Consider the following 11,694-nt stretch of genomic DNA (forward strand, 5'->3'; position numbering starts at 1 on the left):
TCCGTTCAAAACTGGAAAGAAGCTTTCTGAGAAATCGCTCTGTGTTCTGTTAATTCATCTCTCAGAGTTACATCTTTCCCTTCAATAAGCCTTTTGCTAAGGCTGTTCTTGTGGAATTGGCAAAGGGATATTTGGAAGACCATAGAGGGCTATGGTGAAAAAGGAAATATCTTCCGTTCAAAACTGGAAAGAAGCTTTCTGAGAAACTGCTCTGTGTTCTTTTAATTCATCTCACAGAGTTACATCTTTCCCTTCAAGAAGCCTTTCGCTAAGGGTATTCTTGTGGAATTGGCAAATGGATATTTGGAAGCCCATAGAGGGCTATGGTGAAAAAGGAAATATCTTCCGTTCAAAACTGGAAAGAAGCTTTATGAGAAACTGCTCTGTGTTCTGTTAATTCATCTCAGAGAGTTACATCTTTCCCTTCAAGAAACCTTTCGATAAGGCTGTTCTTGTGGAATTGGCAAAGGGATATTTGGAAGCCCTTAGAGTTCAATCGTGAAAAATGAAATATCTTCCGTTCAAAACTGGAAAGAAGCTTTCTGATAAACTGCTCTGTGTTTTTTAAATTCATCTCAGAGAGTTACATCTCTCCCTTCAAGAAGCCCTTCGCTATGGCTGTTCTTGTGGAATTGTCAAAGGGATATTTGGAAGCCTTTAGATGGCTATGGTGAGAAAGGAAATATCCTGCGTTCAAAACTGGAAAGAAGCTTTCTGAGAAACTGCTCTGTGTTCTGTTACTTCATCTCACAGAGTTACATCTTTCCCTTCAAGAAGCCTTTCGCTAAGGCTGTTCTTGTGGAATTGGCAAAGGGATATTTGGAAGCCCATAGAGGGCTATGGTGAAAAAGGAAATATCTTCCGTTCAATACTGGAAAAGAGCTTTCTGAGAAACTGCTCTGTGTTCTGTTAATTCATCTCACAGAGTTACATCTTTCCCTTCAAGGAACCTTTTGCTAAGGCTGTTCTTGTGGAATTGGCAAAGGGATATTTGGAAGCCCATAGAGGGCTATGGTGAAAAAGGAAATATCTTCCGTTCAAAACTGGAAAGAAGATTTCTGAGAAACTGCTCTGTGTTCTGTTAATTCATCTCACAGAGATACATCTTTCCTTGCAAGAAGCCTTTCGCTAAGACTGTTCTTGTGGAATTGGCAAAGGAATATTTGGAAGCCCATAGAGGGCTATGCTGAAAAAGGAAATACCTTCCGTTCAAAACTGGAAAGAAGCTTTCTGAGAAACTGCTCTGTGTTCTGTTAATTCATCTCACAGAGTTACATCCTTCCCTTCAAGAAGCCTTTCGCTAAGGCTGTTCTTCTGGAATTGGCAAAGGGATATTTGGAATCCCACCGAGGACTATGGTGAAAAAGGAAATATCTTCCGTTCAAAAGTGGAAAGAAGCTTTCTGAGAAACTGCTCTGTGTTCTGTTAATTCATCTCACAGAGTTACATGTTTCAGTTCAGGAAGCCTTTCGCTAAGGCTGTTCTTGTGGAATTGGCAAAGGGATATTTGGAAGCCCATAGAGGGCTATGGTGAAAAAGGAAATAACTTCCGTTCAAAACTGGAAAGAAGCTTTCTGAGAAACTGCTCTGTGTTCTGTTAATTCATCTCACAGAGTTACATCTTTCCCTTCAAGAAGCCTTTCGCTAAGGCTGTTCTTGTGGAATTCGTAAAGGGATATTTGGAAGTCCATAGAGGGCTATGGTGAAAACGGAAATATCTTCCGTTCAAAACTGGAAAGAAGCTTTCTGAGATAGTGCTCTGTGTTCTGTTACTTCATCTCACAGAGTTACATCTTTCCCTTCAAGAAACCTTTCGCTAAGGCTGTTCTTGTGGAATTGGAAAAGGGATATTTGGAAGCCCATAGAGGGCTATGGTGAAAAAGGAAATATCTTCCGTTCAAAACTGGAAAGAAGCTTTCTGAGAAACTGCTCTGTGTTCTGTTAATTCATGCCACAGAGTTACATCTTTCCCTGCAAGAAGCCTTTCGCTAAGACTGTTCTTGTGGAATTGCAAAGGGTATTTGGAAGCCCATAGAGGGCTATGGTGAAAAAGGAAATACCTTCCGTTCAAAACTGGAAAGAAGCTTTCTGAGAAACTTCTCTGTGTTCTGTTAATTCATCTCACAGAGTTACATCTTTCCCTTCAAAAAGCCTTTCGCTAAGGCTGTTCTTGTGGAATTGGTAAAGGGATATTTGGAAGCCCATGGAGGGCTACGGTGAAAAAGGAAATATCTTCCGTTCAAAACTGGAAAGAAGGTTTCTGAGAAACTGCTCTGTATTATGTTAATTCATCTCACACAGTTACATCTTTCCCTTCAAGAAGCCTTTCGCTAAGGCTGTTCTTGTGGAATTAGCAAATGGATATTTGGGTGCCTACAGAGGGCTATGGTGAAAAAGGATATATCTCCCGTTCAAAACTGGAAAGAAGCTTTCTGAGAAACTGCTCTGTGTTCTGTTAATTCATCTCATAGAGTTACATCTTTCCCTTCAAGAAGCCTTTCGCTAAGGCTGTTCTTGTGGAATTGTTAAAGGGATATTTGGAAGCCCATAGAGGGCTATGGTGAAAAAGGAAATGCCTTCCGTTCAAAACTGGAAAGGAGCTTTCTGAGAAACTGCTCTGTGTTCTGTTAATTCATCTCACAGAGTTACATCTTTCCCTTCAAGAAGCCTTTCGCTAAGGCTGTTCTTGTGGAATTGACAAAGGGATATTTGGAAGCCCACCGAGGGCTATGGTGAAAAAGGATACATCTTCCGTTCAAAACTGGAAAGAAGCTTTCTGAGAAACTGCTCTGTGTTCTGCTAATTCATCTCACAGAGTTACATCTTCCCCTGCAAGAAGCCTTTCGCTAAGACTCTTCTTGTGGAATTGGCAAAGGGATATTTGGAAGCCCATAGAGGGCTATGGTGAAAAAGGAAATATCTTCCGTTCAAAACTGGAAAGAAGCTTTCTGAGAAACGGCTCTGTGTTCTGTTAATTCATCTCACAGAGTTACATCTTTCCCTTCAAGAAGCCTTTCGCTGAGGCTCTTCTTGTGGAATTGGTAAAGGGATATTTGGAAGCCCATAGAGGGCTATGGTGAAAAAGGAAATATCTTCCGTTCAAAACTGGAAAGAAGCTTTCTGAGAAACTGCTCTGACATCTTTCCCTTCAAGAAGCCTTTCGCTAAGGCTGTTCTTGTGGAATTGGCAAAGGGATATTTGGAAGCCCATAGAGGGCTATGGTGAAAAAGGATACACCTTCCTTTCAAAACTGGAAAGAAGCTTTCTGAGAAACTACTCTGTGTTCTGTTAATTCATCTCACAGAGTTAAATCTTTCCCTTCAAGAAGCCTTTCGCTAAGGCTGTTCTTGTGGAACTGGCAAAGGCATATTTGGAAGCCCATAGAGGGCTATGGTGAAAAAGGAAATACCTTCCGTTCAAAACTGGAAAGAAGCTTTCTGAGAAACTGCTCTGTGTTCTGTTAATTCATCTCACAGAGTTACATCCTTCCCTTCAAGAAGCCTTTCGCTAAGGCTGTTCTTCTGGAATTGGCAAAGGGATATTTGGAATCCCACCGAGGACTATGGTGAAAAAGGAAATATCTTCCGTTCAAAACTGGAAAGAAGCTTTCTGAGAAACTGCTCTGTGTTCTGTTAATTCATCTCACAGTGTTACATGTTTCCCTTCAGGAAGCCTTTCGCTAAGGCTGTTCTTGTGGAATTGGCAAAGGGATATTTGGAAGCCCTTAGAGGGCTATGGTGAAAAAGGAAATAGCTTCCGTTCAAAACTGGAAAGAAGCTTTCTGAGAAACTGCTCTGTGTTCTGTTAATTCATCTCACAGAGTTACATCTTTCCCTTCAAGAAGCCTTTCGCTAAGGCTGTTCTTGTGGAATTCGTAAAGGGATATTTGGAAGTCCATAGTGGGCTATGGTGAAAACGGAAATATCTTCCGTTCAAAACTGGAAAGAAGCTTTCTGAGATAGTGCTCTGTGTTCTGTTAATTCATCTCACAGAGTTACATCTTTCCCTTCAAGAAGCCTTTCGCTAAGGCTGTTCTTGTGGAATTGGAAAAGGGATATTTGGAAGCCCACCGAGGGCTATGGTGAAAAAGGATACATCTTCCGTTCAAAACTGGAAAGAAGCTTTCTGAGAAACTGCTCTGTGTTCTGCTAATTCATCTCACAGAGTTACATCTTCCCCTGCAAGAAGCCTTTCGCTAAGACTGTTCTTGTGGAATTGGCAAAGGGATATTTGGAAGCCCATAGAGGGCTATGGTGAAAAAGGAAATATCTTCCGTTCAAAACTGGAAAGAAGCTTTCTGAGAAACTGCTCTGTGTTCTGTTAATTCATCTCACAGAGTTACATCTTTCCCTTCAAGAAGCCTTTCGCTGAGGCTCTTCTTGTGGAATTGGTAAAGGGATATTTGGAAGCCCATAGAGGGCTTTGGTGAAAAAGGAAATATCTTCCGTTCAAAACTGGAAAGAAGCTTTCTGAGAAACTGCTCTGACATCTTTCCCTTCAAGAAGCCTTTCGCTAAGGCTGTTCTTGTGGAATTGGCAAAGGGATATTTGGAAGCCCATAGAGGGCTATGGTGAAAAAGGATACACCTTCCTTTCAAAACTGGAAAGAAGCTTTCTGAGAAACTACTCTGTGTTCTGTTAATTCATCTCACAGAGTTAAATCTTTCCCTTCAAGAAGCCTTTCGCTAAGGCTGTTCTTGTGGAACTGGCAAAGGCATATTTGGAAGCCCATAAAGGGCTATGGTGAAAAAGGAAATACCTTCCGTTCAAAACTGTAAAGAAGCTTTCTGAGAAACTGCTCTGTGTTCTGTTAATTCATCTCACAGAGTTACATCCTTCCCTTCAAGAAGCCTTTCGCTAAGGCTGTTCTTCTGGAATTGGCAAAGGGATATTTGGAATCCCACCGAGGACTATGGTGAAAAAGGAAATATCTTCCGTTCAAAACTGGAAAGAAGCTTTCTGAGAAACTGCTCTGTGTTCTGTTAATTCATCTCACAGAGTTACATGTTTCCCTTCAGGAAGCCTTTCGCTAAGGCTGTTCTTGTGGAATTGGCAAAGGGATATTTGGAAGTCCTTAGAGGGCTATGGTGAAAAAGGAAATAGCTTCCGTTCAAAACTGGAAAGAAGCTTTCTGAGAAACTGCTCTGTGTTCTGTTAATTCATCTCACAGAGTTACATCTTTCCCTTCAAGAAACCTTTCGCTAAGGCTGTTCTTGTGGAATTGGAAAAGGGATATTTGGAAGCCCATAGAGGGCTATGGTGAAAAAGGAAATATCTTTCGTTCAAAACTGGAAAGAAGCTTTCTGAGAAACTGCTCTGTGTTCTGTTAATTCATGCCACAGAGTTACATCTTTCCCTGCAAAAGCCTTTCGCTAAGACTGTTCTTGTGGAATTGCGAAGGGTATTTGGAAGCCCATAGAGGGCTATGGTGAAAAAGAAATACCTTCCGTTCAAAACTGGAAAGAAGCTTTCTGAGAAACTGCTCTGTGTTCTGTTAATTCATCTCACAGAGTTACATCTTTCCCTTCAAGAATCCTTTCGCTTAGGCTGTTCTTGTAGAATTGGCAAAGGGATATTTGGAAGCCCATAGAGGGCTTTGGTGAAAAAGGAAATATCTTCCGTTCAAAACTGGAAAGAAGCTTTATGAGAGACTGCTCTGTGTTCTGTTAATTCATCTCACAGAGTTACATCTTTCCCTTCAAGAAGCCTTTCGCTAAATCTGTTCTTGTGGAGTTGGCAAAGGGATATTTGGAAGCCCACCAAGGGCTATGGTGAAAAAGGATACATCTTCCGATCAAAACTGGAAAGAAGCTTTCTGAGAACCTTCTCTGTGTTCTGTTAATTCATCTCACAGAGTTACATCTTTCCCTTCAAGAAGCCTTTCGCTAAGGTTGTTCTTGTGGAATTGGTAAAGGGATATTTGGAAGCCCATAGAGGGCTATGGTGAAAAAGGAAATACCTTCCGTTCAAAACTGGAAAGAAGCTTTCTGAGAAACTGCTCTGTGTTCTGTTAATTCATCTCACAGAGTTACATCTTTCCCTTCAAGAAGCCTTTCGCTAAGGCTGTTCTTGTGGAATTCGCAAAGGGATATTTGGAAGCCCATAGAGGACTATGGTGAAAAAGGAAATATATTCCGTTCAAAACTGGAAAGAAGCTTTCTGAGAAACTACTCTGTGTTCTATTAATTCATCTCACAGAGTTACACCTTTCCGTTAAAGAAGACTTTGGATAAGGCTGTTCTTGTGGCATTGGCAAAGGGATATTTGGAAGCCCATAGAGGGCTATGGTGAAAAAGGAAATATCTTCCGTTCGAAACTGGAAAGAAGCTTTCTGAGAAACTGCTCTGTGTTCTGCTAATTCATCTCACAGAGTTACATGTTTCTCTTCAGGAAGCCTTTCGCTAAGGCTGTTCTTGTGGAATTGGCAAAGTGATATTTTTAAGCCCATAGAGGGCTATGGTGAAAAAGGATACATCTTCCGTTCAAAATTGGAAAGAAGCTTTCTGAGAAACTGCTCTGTGTTCTGTTAACTCATCTCACAGAGTTACATCTTTCCCTTCAAGAAGCCTTTCGCTAAGGCTGTTCTTGTGGAATTCGCAAAGGGATATTTGGAAGCCCATAGAGGACTATGGTGAAAAAGGAAATATCTTCCGTTCAAAACTGGAAAGAAGATTTCTGAGAAACTGCTCTGTGTTCTGTTAATTCATCTCACAGAGTTACATCTTTCCCTTAAAGGAACCTTTTGCTAAGGCTGTTCTTGTGGAATTGGCAAAGGGATATTTGGAAGCCCACAGAGGGCTATGGTGAAAAAGGATACATCTTCCGTTCAAAATTGGAAAGAAGCTTTCTGAGAAACTGCTCTGTGTTCTGTTAACTCATCTCACAGAGTTACATCTTTCCCTTCAAGAAGCCTTTCGCTAAGGCTGTTCTTGTGGAATTCGTAAAGGGATATTTGGAAGTCCATAGAGGGCTATGGTGAAAAAGGAAATATCTTCCGTTCAAAACTGGAAAGAAGCTTTCTGAGATAGTGCTCTGTGTTCTGTTAATTCATCTCACAGAGTTACATCTTTCCCTTCAAGAAGCCTTTCGCTGAGGCTCTTCTTGTGGAATTGGTAAAGGGATATTTGGAAGCCCATAGAGGGCTATGGTGAAAAAGGAAATATCTTCCGTTCAAAACTGGAAAGAAGCTTTCTGAGAAACTGCTCTGACATCTTTCCCTTCAAGAAGCCTTTCGCTAAGGCTGTTCTTGTGGAATTGGCAAATGGATATTTGGAAGCCCATAGAGGGCTATGGTAAAAAAGGATACACCTTCCTTTCAAAACTGGAAAGAAGCTTTCTGAGAAACTGCTCTGTGTTCTGTTAATTCATCTCACAGAGTTCAATCTTTCCCTTCAAGAAGCCTTTCGCTAAGGCTGTTCTTGTGGAACTGGCAAAGGCATATTTGGAAGCCCATAGAGGGCTATGGTGAAAAAGGAAATATCTTCCGTTCAAAACTGGAAAGAAGCTTTATGAGAAACTGCTCTGTGTTCTGTTAATTCATCTCACAGAGTTACATCTTTCCCTTCAGGAAGCCTTTCGCTAAGGCTGTTCTTGTGGAATTGGCAAAGGGTTATTTGGAAGCCCACCGAGGGCTATGGTGAAAAAGGATACATCTTCCGTTCAAAACTGGAAAGAAGCTTTCTGAGAAATCGCTCTGTGTTCTGTTAATTCATCTCTCAGAGTTACATCTTTCCCTTCAAGAAGCCTTTTGCTAAGGCTGTTCTTGTGGAATTGGCAAAGGGATATTTGGAAGACCATAGAGGGCTATGGTGAAAAAGGAAATATCTTCCGTTCAAAACTGGAAAGAAGCTTTCTGAGAAACTGCTCTGTGTTCTTTTAATTCATCTCACAGAGTTACATCTTTCTCTTCAAGAAGCCTTTCGCTAAGGCTGTTCTTGTGGAATTGGCTAACGGATATTTGGAAGCCCATAGAGAGCTATGGTGAAAAAGGAAATATCTTCCGCTCCAAACAGGAAAGAAGCTTTCTGAGAAACTGCTCTGTGTTCTGTTAATTTATCTCACAGAGTTACATCTTTCCCTTCAAGAATCCTTTCGCTAAGGCTGTTCTTGTGGAATTTGCAAAGGGATATTTGGAAGCCCAAAGAGGGCTATGGTGAAAAAGGAAATATCTTTCGTTCAAAACTGGAAAGAAGGTTTCAGAGAAACTGCTCTGTGTTCTGTTAATTCATCTCACAGAGTCACATCTTTCCCTGCAAGAAGCCTTTCGCTAAGACTGTTCTTGTGGAATTGGCAAAGGGATATTTGGAAGACCATAGAGGGCTATGGTGAAAAAGGAAATACCTTCCGTTCAAAACTGGAAAGAAGCATTCTGAGAAACTGCTCTGTGTTCTGTTAATTCATCTCACAGAGTTACATCTTTCCCTTCAAGAAGCCTTTCGCTAAGGCTATTCTTGTGGAATTGGCAAAGGGATATTTGGAAGCCCACCGAGGACTATGGTGAAAAAGGAAATATCTTCCGTTCAAAACTGGAAAGAAGCTTTCTGGGAAACTGCTCTGTGTTCTGTTAATTCATCTCACAGAGTTACATGTTTCCCTTCAGGAAGCCTTTCGCTAAGGCTGTTCTTGTGGAATTGGCAAAGGGATATTTGGAAGCCCATAGAGGGCTATGGTGAAAACGGAAATACCTTCCGTTCAAAACTGGAAAGAAGCTTTCTGAGAATCTGCTCTGTGTTCTGTTAATTCATCTCACAGAGTTACATCTTTCCCTTCAAAAAACCTTTCGCTAAGGCTGTTCTTGTGGAATTGGCAAAGGGATATTTGGAAGCCCATAGATGTCTATGGTGAAAATGGAAATATCTTCCGTTCAAAACTGGAAAGAAGCTTTCTGAGCAACGGCTCTGTGTTCTGTTAATTCATCTCACAGAGTTACAACTTTCCCTGCAAGAAGCCTTTCGCTAAGACTGTTCTTGTGGAATTGACAAAGTGTATTTGGAAGCCCATAGAGGGCTATGGTGAAAAAGGAAATACCTTCCGTTCAAAACTGGAAAGAAGCTTTCTGAGAAACTGCTCTGTGTTCTGTTAATTCATCTCAAAGAGTTACATCTTTCCCTTCAAGAAGCCTTTCGCTAAGGCTGTTCTTGTGGAATTGGCAAAGGGATATTTGGAAGCCTACCGAGGACTATGGTGAAAAAGGAAATATCTTCCGTTCAAAACTGGAAAGAAGCTTTCTGAGAAACTGCTCTGTGTTCTGTTAATTCATCTCACAGAGTTACATGTTTCCCTTCAGGAAGCCTTTCGCTAAGGCTGTTCTTGTGTAATTGGCAAAGGGATATTTGGAAGCCCATAGAGGGCTATGTTGAAAACGGAAATATCTTCCGTTCAAAACTGGAAAGAAGCTTTCTGAGAAACTGCTCTGTGTTCTGTTAATTCATCTCACAGAGTTACATCTTTCCCTTCAAAAAACCTTTCGCTAAGGCTGTTCTTGTGGAATTGGCAAAGGGATATTTGGAAGCACATAGAGGGCTATGGTGAAAATGGAAATATCTTCCGTTCAAAACTGGAAAGAAGCTTTCTGAGCAACTGCTCTGTGTTCTGTTAATTCATCTCACAGAGTTACAACTTTCCCTGCAAGAAGCTTTTCGCTAAGACTGTTCTTGTGGAATTGACAAAGTGTATTTGGAAGCCCTTAGAGGGCTATGGTGAAAAACGAAATACCTTCCGTTCAAAACTGGAAAGGAGCTTTCTGAGAAACTTCTCTGTGTTCTCTTAATTCATCTCACAGAGTTACACCTTTCCCTTCAAGAAGGCTTTCGCTAAGGCTGTTCTTGTGAAATTGGCAAAGGGATATTTGGAAGCCCACCGAGGACTATGGTGAAAAAGGAAATATCTTCCGTTCAAAACTGGAAAGAAGCTTTCTGAGAAACTGCTCTGTGTTCTGTTAATTCATCTCACAGTGTTACATCTTTCCCTTCAAGAAGCCTTTCGCTAAGGCTGTTCTTGTGGAATTGGTAAAGGGATATTTGGAAGCCCATAGAGGGCTATGGTGAAAAAGGAAATATCTTCCGTTCAAAACTGGAAAGAAGCTTTCTGAGAAACTGCTCTGTGTTCTGTTAATTCATCTCACAGAGTTCCATCTTTCCCTTAAGGAAGCCTTTCGCTAAGGCTGTTCTTGTGGAATTGGCAAAGGGATATTTGGAAGCCCACAGAGGGCTATGGTGAAAAAGGATACATCTTCCGTTCAAAATTGGAAAGAAGCTTTCTGAGAAACTGCTCTGTGTTCTGTTAATATATCTCACAGAGTTACATCTTTCCCTTCAAGAAGCCTTTCGCTAAGCTGTTCTTGTGGAATTGGCAGAGGGATATTTGGAAGGCCACTGAGGGCTATGGTGAAAAAGGAAATATCTTCCGTTCAAAACTGGAAAGAAGCTTTCTGAGAAACTGCTCTGTGTTCTGTTAATTCATCTCACAGAGTTACATCTTTCCCTTAAGGAAGCCTTTCGCTAAGGCTGTTCTTGTGGAATTGGCAAAGGGATATTTGGAAGCCCATAGAGGGCTATGGTGAAAAAGGAAATATCTTCCGTTCAAAACTGGAAAGAAGCTTTTGAGAAACTGCTCTGTGTTCTGTTAATTCATCTCACAGAGTTACATCTTTCCCTTCAAGGAACCTTTCGCTAAGGCTATTCTTGTGGAATTGGCAAAGGGATATTTGGAAGCCCATAGAGGGCCATTGTTAAAAAATTGAAACATTCCGTTCAAAAGTGGAAAGAAGCTTTATGAGAAACTGCTCTGTGTTCTGTTAATTCATCTCACAGAGTTACATCTTTCCCTTCAAGAAGCCTTTCGCTAAGCTGTTCTTGTGGAATTTTCAGAGGGATATTTGGAAGCCCACTGAGGGCTATGGTGAAAAAGGAAATATCTTCCGTTCAAAACTGGAAAGAAGCTTTCTGAGAAACTGCTCTGTGTTCTTTTAATTCATCTCACAGAGTTACATCTTTCCCTTCAAGAAGCCTTTCGCTAAGGGTATTCTTGCGGAATTGGCAAAGGGATATTTTGAAGCCCATAGAGGGCTATGGTGAAAAAGGAAATATCTTCCGTTCAAAATTGGAAAGAACTTTCTGACAAACTGCTCTCTGTTTTGTTAATTCATCTGAGAGAGTTACATCATTCCCTTCAAGAAGCCTTTCGCTATGGCTGTTCTTGTGTAATTGTCAAAGGGATATTTGGAAGCCCTTAGAGGGCTATGGTGAAAAAGGAAATATCTTCCGTTGAAACCTGGAAAGAAGCTTTCTGAAAAACTGCTCTGTGTTCTGTTAATTCATCTCACAGAGTTACATCTTTCCCTTCAAGAAGCCTTTCGCTAAGGCGGTTCTTGTGGAATTGGCAAAGGGATATTTGGTAGCCCATAGAGGGCTCTGGTGAAAAAGGATACATCTTCCGTTCAAAACTGGAAGGAAGCTTTCTGAGAAACTGCTATGTGTTCTGTTAATTCATCTCACAGAGTTACATCTTTCCCTTCAAGAAACCTTTCGCTAAGGCTGTTCTTGTGGAATTGGCAAAGGGATATTTGGTAGCCCACCGAGGGCTGTGGTGAAAAAGGATACATCTTCCGTTCAAAACTGGAAAGAAGCTTTCTGAGAAACTGCTCTGTGTTCTGTTAATTCATCTCACAGAGTTACATCTTTCCCGTCAAGAAGCC

Source organism: Chlorocebus sabaeus, chromosome 12 (assembly GCF_047675955.1).
Source record: "Chlorocebus sabaeus isolate Y175 chromosome 12, mChlSab1.0.hap1, whole genome shotgun sequence".
Classification (NCBI taxonomy): Eukaryota; Metazoa; Chordata; class Mammalia; order Primates; family Cercopithecidae; genus Chlorocebus; species Chlorocebus sabaeus.